This window comes from Benincasa hispida, chromosome 12 (genome assembly GCF_027475165.1).
Source record: "Benincasa hispida cultivar pf3 chromosome 12, pf3_genome.v1.1, whole genome shotgun sequence".
Taxonomy (NCBI): Eukaryota; Viridiplantae; Streptophyta; class Magnoliopsida; order Cucurbitales; family Cucurbitaceae; genus Benincasa; species Benincasa hispida.
The window spans coordinates 19504714-19522083 of NC_143489.1; the positions used below are offsets into that span (position 1 = coordinate 19504714).

Sequence of the window (17370 nt, forward strand, 5' to 3'; positions counted from 1 at the left end):
GAAGTTTCTTTTAGATTCAAAACACTATGGTGTTGGGTACACAAAATTTAAAAGTGGTGAAGAACAATTTTAGAGAAGTTTAGATTTGGTAACCATCTTGTTTTTTATTTTTGTTTTAGAAAATTAAGTCTATGGACACTATTTCTATCTCCAAATTTCTTCATTTATTATTTACTTTTCGCCAATAGTTTAACAAATCAAGTAAAATTTTGGAAAAGAAATAGTTTTCAAAAAGTTGTTTTTGTTTTTTAAATTTGGCTAAGAATTCAACCATTGTATTTAAGAAAAAACAAATCATTATAAGAAACGTGGATGGAATAGGTGTAATTTTAAAAAACAAAAACAAAAAATCAAATAATTATCAAATGGATCTTAATTTTCAAATAATAATGATAAGGAATTATAGGGCTGGTTGACTACGCAAAAATTAAGGTTAAACCTAAAATAAAAATTTAAGGGAAAGACTCAATCTAAAAAGTAGACATTTAAGGATATTTTCTCTAATTTAGCCTTAAAAATAAAAGTTATAATCTTAGTCTGGTCCTAAACTAACCTTTATTTTATTTTAGTCCCAAACATTTAAAATATCAATTTTATTCTCTAAACTGTTTATCTTATTCCCTTAGCTTAAGGGAAACTATTTTGATAATTACTTTTATTTTAATTTTAACAAATTAATGATGTAACTTGGACCTTTAATATTAATATTGTTGTTTTCAAAAATTTATTAGAGAAATATTGTTGTTTTGAAACTTATTAGAGAAATATTGTTGTTTTGGGAGTTCGAGGCTAGAAGTCGAAGGTTGAGGATTCGATTAATGTAGAGGTCGAACGTTGAGAACTCGACAAACAAAGAAAAACTTGGAAACAATATGTATATTAGGGTTGTTGAGGGTTGAAGTTTCGACATACATAAGTCGAAACTTCAACCCTCGACAAGGAAAAGGAAATCTCGCTAATTTTGTGATGAGGATCTCGCTCTAGAAGGGAATCTCGCTAATTTTGTATATTAGGTTGTCGAAGGTTGAAGTTTTGACATATATAAGTCGAAACTTCAACCCTCGACAAGGAAGTTAAGTGGGTGAAGCTAACTTTGTGATGAGGATCTCGCTCTAGAAAGAAATCTCGCTAATTTTGTGATGGGGATCTCGCTCTAAAAGGGAATCTCGCTAGAAATGTGGGTTGAATCTCGTGAGCATCGCTACGAAGAAGACAGTTTGTTAAAGAAATGCTTGAGGATCTCGCTCTAGAAGAAAATCTCGCTAATTTTGTGATGGAGATCTCGCTCTAGAAGGAAATCTCGCTAGAAATGTGGGCTGAATCTAGTGAGCATCGCTAGGAAGACAGTTTGTTAAAAAATGCTTGAGGATCTCGCTCTAGAAGGAAATCTCGGTAAATTTTTTGGGGAAATAGATAGTTTTTTAAAATTAATTTTTGATCTAAAAATATCAAAAAAATTTGCTGGCCTTTTAAACCCATTCTTTAAAATTTGAAACTAAAAAGTCTATTTTAAAAGTTCAAAGATGAAACCACTTGGTGTCTTAAAAAATGAAAATTAAACGTAAAATAAAAAAGTCCTTTTCAAAAGTATTAGAGTAAGTGAGATATGTTTTAAGACTAAGATAAGTTGGAAAAAATTGCCTTTAATAAAATGTTTCTATAAATATGAACAGATTTCTACAAAGCAGCAAAATGCCTAAACCAACCTTTGTTTACAAAGAAAAAAAAAATCTAGAATTGTGAAATATTTTCCAAATGTATGGAAATATATACATCATGCTTGAAAAATGCAATGTGTCAACTCTTTCACTCTTTCTTTTTTCATCTGGTCAAAATTGACACATAATCAACTTGTCAATTTAGGGGTAAAAATGTCCCAAGCAAAAGTACATAATTTGTGACCCCTCAACCTCCTCTATAAAGAAAAAAATTGTGGGCATAAAAGTTGATGTAACATTAAGTTAATTAGGGTTAAATTACAAGTTTAAGGCTTGCAATCCAATTAATGAATGGTGGCTCACACGTTTACCTTTATGATTGTTTAGTCAATCCCATAAACATAAACTACTTGTGGGGCCCATGTGTGGCGATTACTTCCATCGCTACAATCATATTGATCCCACCTAAAGTGTTAATTTGATTACAATGGATTAACTACATGGGCTCCACCTAGTTTTGTACACAATTTGCCCTTCCCCTTAGTATGTACACCTTGGTTTGAGAGCTCTTCTTCTTGAAATTCCTACAATGTGTGTTGCCCTCTGTGCCCATCAGATAGTTTTCTCTCTAAGGAAGGAATATGATCCTCTTTTCACTAGGGCTATGTATCAAATGTGTCATCTTCAATCGTTGGTTTAGGAGAATGACATGAGTTGTGTTAATCAGATAAGAACGGACAGATATACATTCAATAAATTATGTATGATTCTTAGGGTTAGTGGAGAACTACGAGGTACAAAAAATGTAAGCGTAGAAGAATGGTTGCCATGTTCTTTTACATCTTAGCACACCATGTCAAAAATAGGGTTGTAGGCTTTTCTTTTAAGAGGTCTGGAAGAATTGTGAGTAAATGCTTCCATGCATGTTTAAAGACGATGTTTCTGTTAGGGTTGATGCCCTAAATCTCGTAGGGTCCTATAGTTTGTAAACCTTGTACTAAAAAACTTGTATGTGATTAATAATATATGATATTTTATTCATTTTGTCTTTGAAATATGTGATATTTTAGTTGCATTAACCACAAACCAATAAACTAACATCCAAGGTTATCGTTGTAACTTAAACATATATGTGGAGACATACAGGTGGATCATGTTTAAGTGATAACCTAAATGGTTTGTAGTATATGGATAAGGCTGGGTGCCTTATCCTGGTGACACTACGAATATGGCCGCTTTGTAGGTGTTACAAATGTTGTAAAGTGCTACAAATGATCTGATCCTGATCATTCATGTATTAGACATGCGAGCGGGGATATTCTATACAAAGGAGTTTGTATAAGACCGGACCACGAAATGTTTAGTCTCATTATATAACACCGTTCATAATAGAGACTTTCATTTCACTAGGATGACCATATGTAACATTACCTTAATCCTGAATGAGTTGTGAACTCTTGTCTATGAGGGCGGTCCTTTGATTTGTATGGGTGAGAGTGGCCAGATCGCCGACTCAACAAGCCTACAATTTTGAGGATTCATCTGATTAGGGAGCTGGGAACTTAGCTACAGAAGATAGAATTTACTCCTTCTCCGAAGTAGGGGTAAGTAGATAAATTGCTCCCTTAAGGTCTGATTCCAGGTCTTGAACAATGTGGCGCCACACTCTCTCCTGGCCCAGAGGGGTTTAGTTATAGTGGGACTATGATCTATTATTCATTAGAGGGATTAGTGGTACTTAAGGAGTTAGATGTAACTATAGGGGCAAAGCGGTAATTTGGCCCAGTTGTACTTATGAGCAATTTGTGAAGGGTCATCGTACTGTTGATTGGTTATATCCAATGGACACAAAAATATATATGTAGTGCGAAGAGTGCAGCTGTCGGCCTTTAGTGGAGTGCTCGACAGTTAACGGATGATGGATAATGTGATTAAAGAGTTTAATTAATTATTGGATATTTGTAATACATAGTAGAATAAGAGAAAAAAATCTAAAAATATATTACATCTTTAAAATATTTGTAAATATGGATGAGTTGACTAGTCAATCTTTGATTTTTTTTAATTTCCAATTTCACCCTTCCTTGTCTTATCTTGTTGTACACCTTTTTTTAGTCTTTTTATTTTCTTTCTCTTCTTCGATTTTTGCTTCTTCCCTTCCTTTTTTCATTTTCTTTTCTTTCTCAGTTTTTTTTTTTGCTATTTTTTTTTCTTTTCATTTTCTCAGTTTTTGCTTCTTCCTTTATCTTTTTTATTATTTTATTTTCTTTTTTTTCTCCGATTTTTTCGCTTCTTCCCTTTCTTTTTCTTTTCTTAGTTTTTCTTTCATTTTTCAGGTTTTTACTTCCTTTTTTTCTATTTAATTTTCTTTCCTTTTTTAAGTTTTTGCTTCTTCTTTTTCTCTTCTTTTTAAAATTTTTCTTTCCTTTATTTGAATTTTTTCTTCCTTTTTTTTCACAAGAATTATGAGGCTGAGTTCCGTACCCAGGACTTGAAAGTACTCAATTCATAAGTGACTTAAACCAACAAGCCAATCATCAAATTTGAATATTATAATAAATAATAAATATAAATAGCAAATGAAAGCCTATCAGTGATAGCCACTAATATTTTCTATCATGATAGCTTAATCTTTGATTATATTTTCATAGTTAATAGCCACTTATAGAAATCTATCATCGATAGCCAACTTAGTGAATTTAATTAATAAAGTTGAATCTCGAACTAAAATGTAAGTGGAATGCCTAGAAGTTATCATTAATAGCATGTTTATTAGTGATAGAAGCTATCATCGAAAAGAAAAGAGATTTATAAATGTTTGGGAAGGACAAGAAAGGGGCAAAAAAGTGTTCAGTGACTATGATTGATAGAAGCTACTACTAATAGCATGTTACCAGTGATAAAAGCTAATACTAATAGCATGTTATCGATAATAGAAGCTACCCGATAGCACGTTATCGGTGATAGAAGCTACCATTGATAGCACGTTATCGGTGATAGACTGATAGCATGATATCAGTGAGATATTGATAGCATCTTTTAGTGAGATCATTGATAGCATCTTATCAGTGATGTTATCAGTGAAAGAAGCTATCACTGATAACCACAATATGAGTGATGTTAGTGATATTGGTGATAAAACTTATGTGATATCTATATATCGAGTTTCTTTCAAAGGTGATAACCAGTTATAGAAGTCTATCATTGATAGCCTTAAGTGTTAATATTTCAAGGTTGATTCTAATTGACGAAAGTCCATCAGTGATAACGACTGATAGCTACTATCAGTGATAGCCATGATAAAAGATTATTATTGATAACTACTATGGTAATCAAAGTTGTTGGTCTTCTTTCAAAGTTGATCACTATTTATAAATCTATCATTGATAGCCACTGATATCCTTAAGTAGTAATATTTCAACGTTGATTCCAATTAATGAAAGTGAATCAATGATAGCTACTGATAATTGTTAGCAAATTAAAAGCTAATATTTCAAGATTGTATTAAATTTTCTCAAATTGAAAGCTATCGCTGATAGCAACTATCATCGATAACAATTGATAGAAGCTATCAACGATAGTAGCTGATAGCAGCTATCGGTGGTTATCACTAATAGCTGCTATCAGTGATAGTTTTTAATTTGAGAAAACCGAGAAGAAACGAACAAAATGGTGGCTAGGCATGGATTTTTTAGTCTTCTACCATTTTTTGATCTATATAAACAATTATTTTATCCTTGTACTACATATTCTATTATTTTGGGCTTGAATTCTATTTATGCAACTAGCCCTTAATTATTCACGTACCATTGGAGCTTCAAACTATAGATCCATAAGGTCTCCTTGGTAGTTCAAAAGAATTTAGTCAGGAATAGTTTTTGGGTTAATTTGAAATGTCCAAATTAATAAGAGGGAATTTAATTATATATGATATAATTAAATTGATTCAATTATATATGATATAATATATTTGATACATTATAGTTTAATTGAAGTAATATTTATTTGAATGAGATTCAAATAGTTGTTAAATTTAATATAAATATGATTTATATTAAATACCATAAAATAGAGAAAAAGAACTATAGTTTATATTGTATATGATGTAATATTAAAACTATAATTTATAAATATAATATGATAAGTTAATTATCATATTTATTCATATTATTAATTATTTGGATAATTAATCCATTTTTCTGTCTAACCACCTTAGTAGGAAGTTAGTTGGTTTTTATGGCAAAGTGGAATAAATAAAATATGATTTTGATTATTCCAAAACTAATCTACACGAATAGTGAGAGATTATACGATTTATTCAGAGGCTATACGATAACTCTTTAGAGACTACACGATTGAAGAATTCTCTATGCGATAGTGTTGTTCTTCCTCAATCGTCTTTCTCCACCAAACTCACAAACTTCCTCCAAACTAAAATAGCCAGTGCCTACCACTCATGGGTTCTTACCTTAAGAATACTAAGGATACCAAGTGGTAGTGTCTTCACCTTTTGGTTCGAGATTTGTTGCTGTTTGGAGAGTTCGTGACTGTTCAAGGAGTTCCTGATAGTTCGAGGGATTTACATGTAGAAGAGTTCTTCAAAGGTATAATCACTTGAACCCTTTTTCTAGTTTAAAAGCATGCTGTAATTTTTATTAAGATGCATAATCTGTATGTTTTACTGTAAACGTTTGTTTTCAATCAGAATGGGATTTGGACGATCCTCTTCTGCTCATAGGTTCTCTGTAAAACGAATTCCTTCAATTGGTATCAGAGCTAGGTTGTAGTTCTGATTCCAAATTCCATTTTCTGTATTGAAATCGTATACAATTTGGTGGGTTTTAATTTCTGCATTGTGTTTAATCGTTAAATGTATGTGGATGGTTGTTTAAGGATAGTTGTCTCTGTTTTTGCTTTTTGTTTAAACTACAAAAGTTAATTTGTAAGGACCCTTGCATTTTTGGGCATTAAACTTGCAATCGAGTCTGTATTCATTTTGTTTTGAGTCATTCGTGGAGCTTTAGACGTGAAGGTTGCAGTGCATTTCGATGGAGAAGACGAAACGGTGGTCGCATCGTGTAGCTAAAGCTAAACGATCGTTTAGATTTTGCTATGGGTTCTTGTAGAGTTTTTTGCACGATCGTGTAGCATTTGCTAAACGATTGCATAGCTAATGCTAGGCGATCGTGTAGAGTTTGCTACATGATCGTGTTGTGTTGGCTGCATGATCGCGTAGACGCTCGATGGGTAGACGATTGCGCAGTATATGATAGTCGTTGCTCGTTGCTCGACAATCAGGAGATTTGCTACACGATCAAGCTGCAAGGCTGGTTCAAGACCTGGTTCACTTGTTCCGAACCAGAGGACTTAACTTTTGTAATAGTTTAACTTTTTCTTTTTTGGTTTTGAGAATTACTTTCCCGGTCCATCAACTTTATTTAAATATACATGTGATGTATGTTTATTTTATATATCATAATGTATGTTATATAGTTTTAAAACCCACCATAGGTTATGTATTTATTTTCATTCATCATTTTATATTATAAGTGTTATAATATATTAGTATGCATGATTTAAATTACTTTAAACATGCTCATGCATCATATAATATAAGAGTTATAATATATGCATGCATTATAGCATCTCCATGCATCATTTATATTATAAATGTTATAATATAAGGTTGTATGTTTGTATGGATTGTGTGTTATAGCTTAATTCATTACTTGTTTATATAAAAGTTATATATTAGTAATGAATGAACATTGCATAAAACATGACATTACCTTAGGTTAATTTGTAATTGTTATAAATAACTTATGTATGTCTAGCTTGCAATGTAAATTGGTTTAATTGTTTCATTTCTTATAAGTGTTATAATTAATGAAATTAGAATTAAAATCAATAATAAAGAGTTGTAAGCAAACCTTAGGCTTTAATCATTTTTTTTAAAAGAGTTTTAAAATTTGATTGAGATAGACCTAAAATCACATTTATAATAAAATTAGAAATCTAAGTTTAATCTTTTAAATCGATTTAATAAGATTAAGATGATTCCTAATAAAAGATTAAATATGTAACAAATGTATCTATAAGGGACCTTTTGGCTAAGGCTGGTTTTGGCTAGGCTGGGGTATTTAAGTCAATGGAAACGTCGTACCCCTACCTAGGAACCTACCTGAAAAGGTGAATTAGATAGATGTGTTACATGCATGCAAATTTGATGAAAGTCTGTTAAAGAGTTTAATAAGACTTGAATCAAAGTTGTTTAATCATTAAAAGCAAGTGTTGTTTTTTAGCAAATTAAACAAATCACTTAGATAAAATTAGTAGCCAGATTTTCTAAGTTAATGAACCCTAGGTAGAAGATTCAGTGGGAGGTAAATGAGGTATATGATACTTCATTTTAACCTCTACACGTTTCTCCCTAAAAGTTCACACCGTGAGATCTATCCTCGGCCTCGAGGCACCAAAAGTGTCCCCCTACGGGTGGCATTTGAGTAGGTCAATACCAAGGTGAATGGAGAGAGTGTTCATAGTAATTGGGAGCGGGACGTGTGACAACATATCCCTCGGTCTCTTTCATTAGGTTGGATAAAGTTTTTGTGCATCGCCTCGTGGCATTGTGGGTGTCCCCCTAAAGGATGACAGTTTTGTACAACTCTTTATTTGATCTCCAGATATGGATAGGGTTGCTTTAGTCTCTTGTCCTAAACGACTTTTCCCTAAGGTTGGCTCATTAGGGCGGGACTCTAGGACCTAAATGAGGGGTTATACTTACACAGAATTGTTGAGGATGTTAAAAAATTATGGATTGAACAATAGTGACTATTAGATTCTGTAACGACCCAGATTTGTACGCATACAGGAAATTAAATATCAAATAATAAGCAGAACGAAATTTTATTTAAAGGGGTGGAAATTTAGAAAAAAAAAAAAATAAATTGGAAATTGGAAATTTATTCATTATCCAAAAGATAATGAATAAGGGAGCGAGCGGGAGCGAGAAAGTGGGAGAGAGCGAGAGCCACACCAGCGAGAAAACTGGAGAAAACGAGATTTTGAGAAGAGAGCTGCGCGATCGAAGGAAGAATTGGAGAGCGAGAAACCCAGCGAGCGATGCTAGCGGAAGTAGAAAGAGCGAGATCCCTGGAGAGAGCGAGATTGAAGGAAAATTGGAGAGAGCGAGAATTGTAGCAAGGAAGTTTGAGAGAGCGAGAGTAAAGAGAGCTATTCTTAGCGAGACAGTAGGAAAGAGCGGGAGCGGGAGAGCGAGAGCGAGAGCGAGAAAGCTGGAGAGAGCGAGACGGAAGAGAAAATTTAAGAGCGAGAGTGGAGAGAGCGGGATTTCCAGCAAGAAAGATCCAGAGTAAATTCCTAGCAAGAAAACGGGAGAGAGCGAGATTTTAAGAGCAGAGTGAGCGAGATTTGGACAGAAGCGCGAATTATGCGTTGAATTTGGCCACGAGCTTATAGATTATACATGGAAAAACCCTAAAATTGAATACAAACAAAGAATGATGACGTAAGGGCAAACATTAGCCAAAATTAGGTGTCTTATTGAGAGGAATCCATAAACCATAAGTAATTTTAAAGAAGCCACTTGTACGATGATTTGTCACACTGAGAAGAGCTGAAAACTACTATAAATAGGACCCTTTGCCGAATTAACCCATTCTCAAACAAATCTCAGTAACATAGTATCGTGTGAAAAAGTAAGTGTGAGTGAGGAAGTTCTGTGAAGATTAAAAGAGAAAAGCTCGGGTAAAGTGCTGCCCAAATTTCTTCTTTTGATTTAAAAATGGAAAACTCTGATGATAAAATCATAAAGAATAATAAGGAATAATTAGATCACAGTCAAGGTAAGTAGTTTATCTCACCCTCTCTTTAAATGTTCTATGGTAGTGTACCTTTATTATGTTGCATGGTTATGTTAATTGTTATATTGTATTACATGTTTAGAACACGTTTCTCTACAAGGGACCCCATGCATTATGTTTGTTCACGATTACGTTAAAACCAAGTTTTAATTAGGTGTAAGTTATGCTTCCAGTCTAATCTTATGGTTATGCTAATGGTTGATGTTGGATGCGACTCTGGCCCTACTGACTGCATGACCCACTAATCATCAGATGAGTTAGTTTCCGCTTAAGTCCTCATCTTCCTATCAGGGCGGAAAGATTTATGTTGGAAGCATAACGTTTATGCTAATGGTTGATGTTGGATGCGACTTTGGCCCTACTGACTGCATGACCCGCTAATCATCAGATGGGTTAGTTTTCGCTTAAGTCCTCATCTTCCTATCAGGGCGGAAAGATTTATGTTGGAAGCATAACGTTTATGCTAATGGTTGATGTTGGATGCGACTCTGGCCCTACTGACTGCATGACCCGCTAATCATTAGATGGGTTAGTTTCGCTTAGGTCCTCATCTTCCTATCAGGGCAGAGAGATTTATGTTGGAAGCATAACCGACCACCACATGTTATTATACGTTTTCGGTCCCAATCATATGTTTTCATGACATGTTGCTTGTGATTGTGCATTTGGTCACTACCCTACGTGAGAACTACTTATTGGGTATATTATGTACTCATCCTATATTATTACAGATTTTGTAGGTAAGAACACAGTGTAGAGGGCAAAGTTGGATGTCGCTCAAATGGCCAACCATCAAACTCACTATTACAAACACATGCATTTTGTACCACCACGCTAATGTTTTATGGATCCTGGTGTTTTGATAAATAAATTTCTATATAGTTTTTCTATCTAATTAATAAAATTTAGATATGTTCTTTGAAATTTCAACCAAAACTCATCTCATGATAGAAAAGTCTAAGTATGCATGTCGTAGCAGTCGGATCATAAGGTTTAAGGATCCAGACGTTACAGTTTTGGTATCTGAGCGTTTGGGCCAAATAGGCTCTATTGCATTAGAAGAGTTGTGGTGTCTGATGGTTCGGCCTGTTAAGTGATGCCCATAGCCATGCCAAATACGCTGGTAAGTGGAATTTTCAAACGAGTAATTTAGTAAATAATTTAGTAGACATAAGGTATGAGTTAAAAAAAAAAAAGAAAAATGATTTGAGAATACATGACGTTCCATCCTTCAATATTTGACGAATCATCCGTACATCCAACTATAACATTGAATTGGATAGAAATAGAACTATTTTCCGCCATATGAACATCCCAGAAGAACAGAAAGTAAATTGTGCCACCTTCATGTTAAAAGGCGATGCAAAGTTCTGGTGGGACTCCACACAAAGAACAATCAAAGGTACAGTCTCATGGCAGTAGCTCAATCAGGCTTTTTACAACAAGTATTTCCCTTTGACAGTGAGATATCAAAAGGAAGTGGAATTTCTTAATCTTCGTCAAGAGAATATGTCAGTGGCAGAGTATGAACGAAAATTTGATCACTTGTCTTACTCTGTCCCTCGACTAGTAGACACAGAAGAGAAGAAGGTGGAAAAGTTTATTTGGGGATTAAGAGAAGGCATTCGAGGCATTGTTACTACTTTCCGACATAAAGAGTATGCTCTTGCCCTCGAATCGGCCTTACTCATGGAAGTAGATCTTGTTGCCAAAACCTCAACTTCAGAATGAGGATTCATGCCAAATCAAAAGAGGAAATTCACCCAACAAGGCTTCTAACGTTCACAACGGCAAGCAAAAATTTCCCAAAACACTCAGGGCATACAGTCACAACAGGAGAGCCAGACATTTACATATTCTAAGTGTAGAAATTGTGGAAAACACCATCAGGGGCAATGTTTTCAGAACATAAGGGTGTGTTTCAAATGTGGCCAGACGGGTCACTATGCAAGGGCTTGCCCAAAGTTCATCAACCAAGTATCAACTGCCCAGACCACCCAGCCTACTAGTAACAAGGTTACTCAACAACAGAAAGGACGGGTGTTTGCTGTTACACGTCAAGAGGCAGAAAATCAAGATGCAGTGGTTACAGGTACATTACCCATCCTCGTGTATTATGCCTTCACTTTATTTGATTCGGGCTCTAGTCATTCATTCATCTCTACAACATTTGCACAACATGCCCAATTAACATCAAAACCCTTAGGCTACATTCTATCCGTAGCTACTCCTGCCGAAGTATCTATGTTGGCCCACTCAGTAGTAGAAAACTGTGAATTGTCAGTATCAGGACATAAACTAGAGGTGACCCTTATCATCCTAGATATAAGTGATTTCGACATAATACTAGGTATGGACTGGTTAGCAACAAACTATGCAAGCATAGATTGCCATAATAAGGAGGTCATCTTCACCTTTCTAGCAGGAACCAAGATTAAGTTTAAGAGTTCTAATACACAATCAGTCCCAAGAATAATTTCAGCCTTAAAAACTAAGCATTTGCTCAACCATGGAGCTTGGGCATATTTAGCAAGCATAGTAGATTTACGAAACCAAAAGGATGAAATTAAGGCCATCCCTGTAATAAGAGAATTTGAAGATGTATTCCCAGAAGAGCTACTGGGTTTACCACCGAATCGAGAAATAGAATTTTGTATAGATCTAATTCCCGGAACTGAACCGTTGCCTACCTAGGGCATATTGTAAAGCAAGAAGGAATCTCAGTAGATCTTGCTTAAACTGAAATAGTTAGCAAGTGGCCTCGCCCAACAACAGTCAGCGAAGTGCGCAGCTTCCTTGGATTAGCAGGATATTATAGACGATTTGTGGAAAAACTTCTCAAGTATAGCATTTCCCTTAACTAACCTTACTAAGAAGAATAATCCTTTTGTTTGGAACCAAGCATGTGAGCAAAGCTTCCAGGAACTAAAAGAAAAGTTGACCACAACCCCTATTCTCACCATACCTGACGGATCAGGGGGTTTAACTATGTACGGTGACGCATCGAAGAAGGGGCTTGGTTGTGTATTGATGCAACATGGAAAAGTAATAGCATATGTTTCAAGACAACTAAAACCTTATGAACAAAACTATCCCGTTGTTCTATAAAAAAGCAATGGAGGATGTTGACCGAGATGAATGAGTCAAAGCCATGAATCTCGAGATGGAGTCGATATACTTCAACTCGCTATAGCATGTTGTAGATCAACCTAATGAGGTAAGACCTATAGGTTGTAAATGGATCTACAAGCGCAAACGAGATGCTGATGGGAAGGTGCAAACCTTCAAATCTCGACTTGTGGCAAAGGGTTATACCCAGGTGGAGGGAGTCGACTATAAGGAGACTTTCTCACCTGTTGCCATGTTAAATTTGATACGCATGATAGTGCATCGACGTGACGTGATTGTCACGAAGATCGACTTGAAGAAAAATGTTGCTCATTCGTTTACGAAGGCTCTCACGGCTACAGTGTTTGAGAGTAACCTTCAGAGCATGGGTCTACAGGACCACCCGCGACTGGACTAGGGAAAGTGGGAGATTTTGTTGCACTGGGTTTTTATGCCCTAGTTTATTGTTTTGTGCTTGTTTACTTTTACTCCTCAGTTCACTTTAGGACAAATGGGAGATTGTTGGGGTTTGTGTCCAAAAGTCTCGTGTCTAGTAGTTTGTAAAAAACTTTGTACGAACACTTATGATGTATGATATAAATGATATTTACTTCACTACTTGATTTTGCACATTTAGATTTTACCACAAACCAATAAACATAAAATCCCTGGTTATCTGTATGTGACTCAAGCATGTATGTGGTGACATATAAGTGGATCATGTCTTGAGTGATAACCAAAATGGTCTGTAGTATATGGATATAGGAGGGAAACTTTATCCTGGTAACACTACGGATGCGACCCGCTTTGTGGAATGGTCACAAGTTTTGTGACTTGTCACAGATGGTCTGATCCTGATCATTCGTGTAGGGGACATGCGAGTGGGGGTGTCCTATACAAAGAGTTTGTATAAGACCTGACCACGAAGTGTTAACGTCTCGTTATATAACACCGTACATAACTGAGACTTCACTTCACTAGGATGACCATAGGTAACATGACCTCAATCCTGAGTGAGTTGGGAACTTTTGCCATTGAGGGCGGTCCTTTGATTTGCATGGGTGCGAGTGGCCAGAACGCCGACTCAAACCTAACATTTTGAGGATTCGTCTGACTTGGGAGTTGGGAACTTAGCTACACAAGATGGAATTCACTCCATCCCCGAGGTGGGGGCAAGTAGATAGATAGCTCTCATAACGGTTGATTCCAGGGCTTGAACGATGTGGCGCCACACACCTTCTCATGGCCCGAAAGGTGTTCACACATAGTAGGACTATGTTGTATTGTTCATTAGAGGGATCAGTGGTACTTAAAGAGGAAGATGTAATTACAGGGGCAAAATGGTAAATTGGCCTACTATAATTACGAGCATCTATGAAGGGTCATCGTACTGATGATTGGTTATATCCAATGGACATAGAAATATATCTATGGCAAGAAGAGTTCAACTGTCGGTCTTTAGTGGAATGCCTGGTAGTTAACGGATGGTGGATATCGTGACTAAAGAGTTTAGTCAGTTATTCACGTATCGTTGGAGCTTCGAGCTATAGGTTCATAAGGTCCTCTTGGTAGCTTGGATACAAGTTGAGAGTCAGGTTTTGGGTCAATTTGAAATGTTCAAATTGACAAGAGGGAGTTCGATTATATATGATATAATTGAACGAGTTAATTAAATATGATATAATTAACTTTGTGTATGAGATACATTAATTTGGGGGAAATTGAATATAAATATGATTTATATCTAATAGAGGAAAAATATTATAATTAACATATGATATTAATTTATAAGTTATGAATGTGATAAGATCACATTCATTGGACGGTTATAAAGGAAATGGGAAGGCGCCTCTTCGTTTAACATAACAGATGAGTGCATTATAAATAGCAGACGGTGTGTTGATCTCGGGGTGCGTGGGTATTGTGAAAAAGAGAGTGTCATCATTTAGAAAATCAGTGCCTATACGATAGGGACTGCACGATCGCTTACATATACGATATTGCTAAGCGATCGCATACCGATTACACCGTCGCGCGCTATTACCTAAACGATCGTTTACATTTTTCCTAAGCGATCGTTTAGCTCCTGGTATTTACTAAACAATCGTATAGACGATCACTTAGTTTTTCCTATGCGATCATTTTGGACGATCGCGCACCCTTTTCCTACACGATTGTTTACCTTTTCCTATACGATCGTTTAGACAATCGCTTACTTTGACTACACAATCGTATACTTCACCTAAACGATGAAGCATATTGTCTATGCGATAGATGACCGCATCTCCCATTTGCTTGATCATTGTGTACATTCGGTCTTCCTCCTTCCCTCTACCAAATCTGAACAAAGCCCACACTTTGGATTCTCACTCTAAGAATATTGATGGCTCTAAGTGGTTTTGTCTTCTCCGATTCCTTCTGTCCGAGTGGTGACTGTTCGAGGTAGACGATTGGGCTTCAGACTCGTTGTGAAGGAGAAATCTTCATCTGGTATGATTTCTTGATCTCTTTAGCATTATGAAAGTATGTTTGAATGTATATGCGGTAATTCTGTCACAATGAATTTGGAAAGATCCGCTTCCGCTCGTAGGTACTCTTGAATAAGAGTTCCTTTAATTGGTATCAAAGCACTCGATTTTCTGATATTCCAATTCATTGCTGCAAAAGAATTGCAAATATGTTCTTGGTGGGTGCATCTCTACACTGTTTAATCGTTAAATTGCTGTGGATGTACAGATTTATGGATGTTTTTGTGGATGTTAGGCTCGGTTTGATTTAATACTTTTACATTTGCGGTTGTTTGTAAAGGCCCCTATGTTTTTTGGGTATTAATAATCATTATCGAGTCTGTATTAAAAGTCTGTTTAAGTTTTGAGTCATTTGTGAAGAAGATCGGAGCAAGCGTTGCGGTTCTTCAAGGAAGGAGACGATCAAGTGTTGATCGCATTGTGCAGTCGATGGAGTACGCTATCATTGTTGATTGCATCGGTTAAACGATGGGGTATGAGATCAAGTGTTGATTGCATCGAGCAGTCGATAGGGTACGGGATCACTGATGATCGCATTGTATAGATGATCGGGTAAGAGATCAAGGGTTGATCGCATCATGTCGAAGATCGGTTACGTGATCATTGAGTACCGGGTCGTGTAGACGAGGTGATGCTCGTGTATCACTTAATGCGTGCGCCTGGTCAATCGTTTAGGTCAGCAAGCTTCATTGCTTAGTAACTGACTAAACGATTGCTTAGTAATGTAAGGTAAATCGTTTACCTGACGCCGCGTTGAGTGATTGCATAGACGATCGTTTAGGTCAGCAAACTTCATCGCTTAGTAAATGACTAAACGATCACTTAGTAACACAAGGTAAATTTTTTACCTGTCGTTGCGCTACACGATCGATCCGGCTTTGCAGCCTCGTCGTTATCTATGCGATCATTTAATTATGCTCCTATCGTCTAATGCACGCTGAACGATCATCTACCTACGACATTTACTACACGATGGAGTCCTTCTGGCGGTTCAAGACCCGATTCACTTGTGAACCAGTTTGCTCGATGCAAAATGTAATAGATAGGGTTATTTCATTCCAGTTTTGTAAAGGCTCATCCCGATCCATAAATCCTTCATTTTTTACATGCGATGTATGTTTTTAATATGTCATATGGTATGTACATATCGATAAACCCCACCTTAGGTCATGCATATTTTCTTTATTATAAGTGTTATAATTTAGAGAAGCATGTTTTAATTTACATAAATGCATGCTCATGCATCATATAATATAAGGGTTATATTGCTTTATTTATTTTTTTTAACGTTATATTTATAAGCGTTATAAATACTTCGTTATGTGGGATGATTGCTTTAGTTGTTTATTTTATAAATGGTTATAAAATGAAATTAGAACTAAAATAATTAGTAAAAAAAATTCATATGTAGCAAGTTTATCTATAGTAGACCTTTTGTCGTAGGTAGGTTCTATCTAGGCTGGGGTATTTAAGATGACGACAACGAAACACCTCTACCTAGGAACCTACCTGGAAAGGCAATTTAGATAGATTTGATGCATGCAAACTAAGGCCAGTCCATTAAAGAGTTTAATGTGACTACTTGGATTTTTTTTTCAAAGACAAAAGTTGTTTTTTGAGCAAACTTCATAAATGACTTAGATCATAATCAGTATCCGGATTGTCTAAGTTAAACCCCTAGGTAGAACATTCAGTGGGAGGTTCTTGGGGCATTTGATGCTTCATTTTCACATCTCGCGTTTCTCCTTCATAGTTCACACCGTGAGATCTACCCTAGGCCTCGAGGCACCTTTGGCGTGTCCCCCTAATGGATGGTGTTTGGGTAGGTCAATATCAAGGTGGATGGAGAAAGTGTTCATAGTAAGTGGGAGTGAGAAGTGCGACAACATATCCCTCAGTCTTTCTCGTTGGATTGAATAAAGTTTCTGCGCATCGCCTCGTGGCACCCTGGGTGTGTCCACCTATAGGATGGCTGTCTTGTACGTTTCTTTATTTGATCTCCTATAAGAGGATAAGGTTACTTAGTTTCTTGTTCTAATCTGTCTTTAACCTACGATAAGCGCATTAGGGCAGGACTCTAGGGCCAAAAACGAGGGGTTACACTTACGCATGATTGTTAAGGGTTAAATATTCTGGACCGAACAAATGGTGGCTATTAGGTTTAGTTCCAAGAGTTGGTTTTGCCTAATGGTT

The 17370-nt window shown here is 36.0% G+C and overlaps 1 pseudogene; it reads left to right on the top strand.

The window, feature by feature from the left end:
- Positions 1 to 2247: 2247 nt before the first annotated feature.
- Positions 2248 to 17370, top strand: part of LOC150031839 (uncharacterized) — a 30346-nt pseudogene continuing 15223 nt past the window's right edge.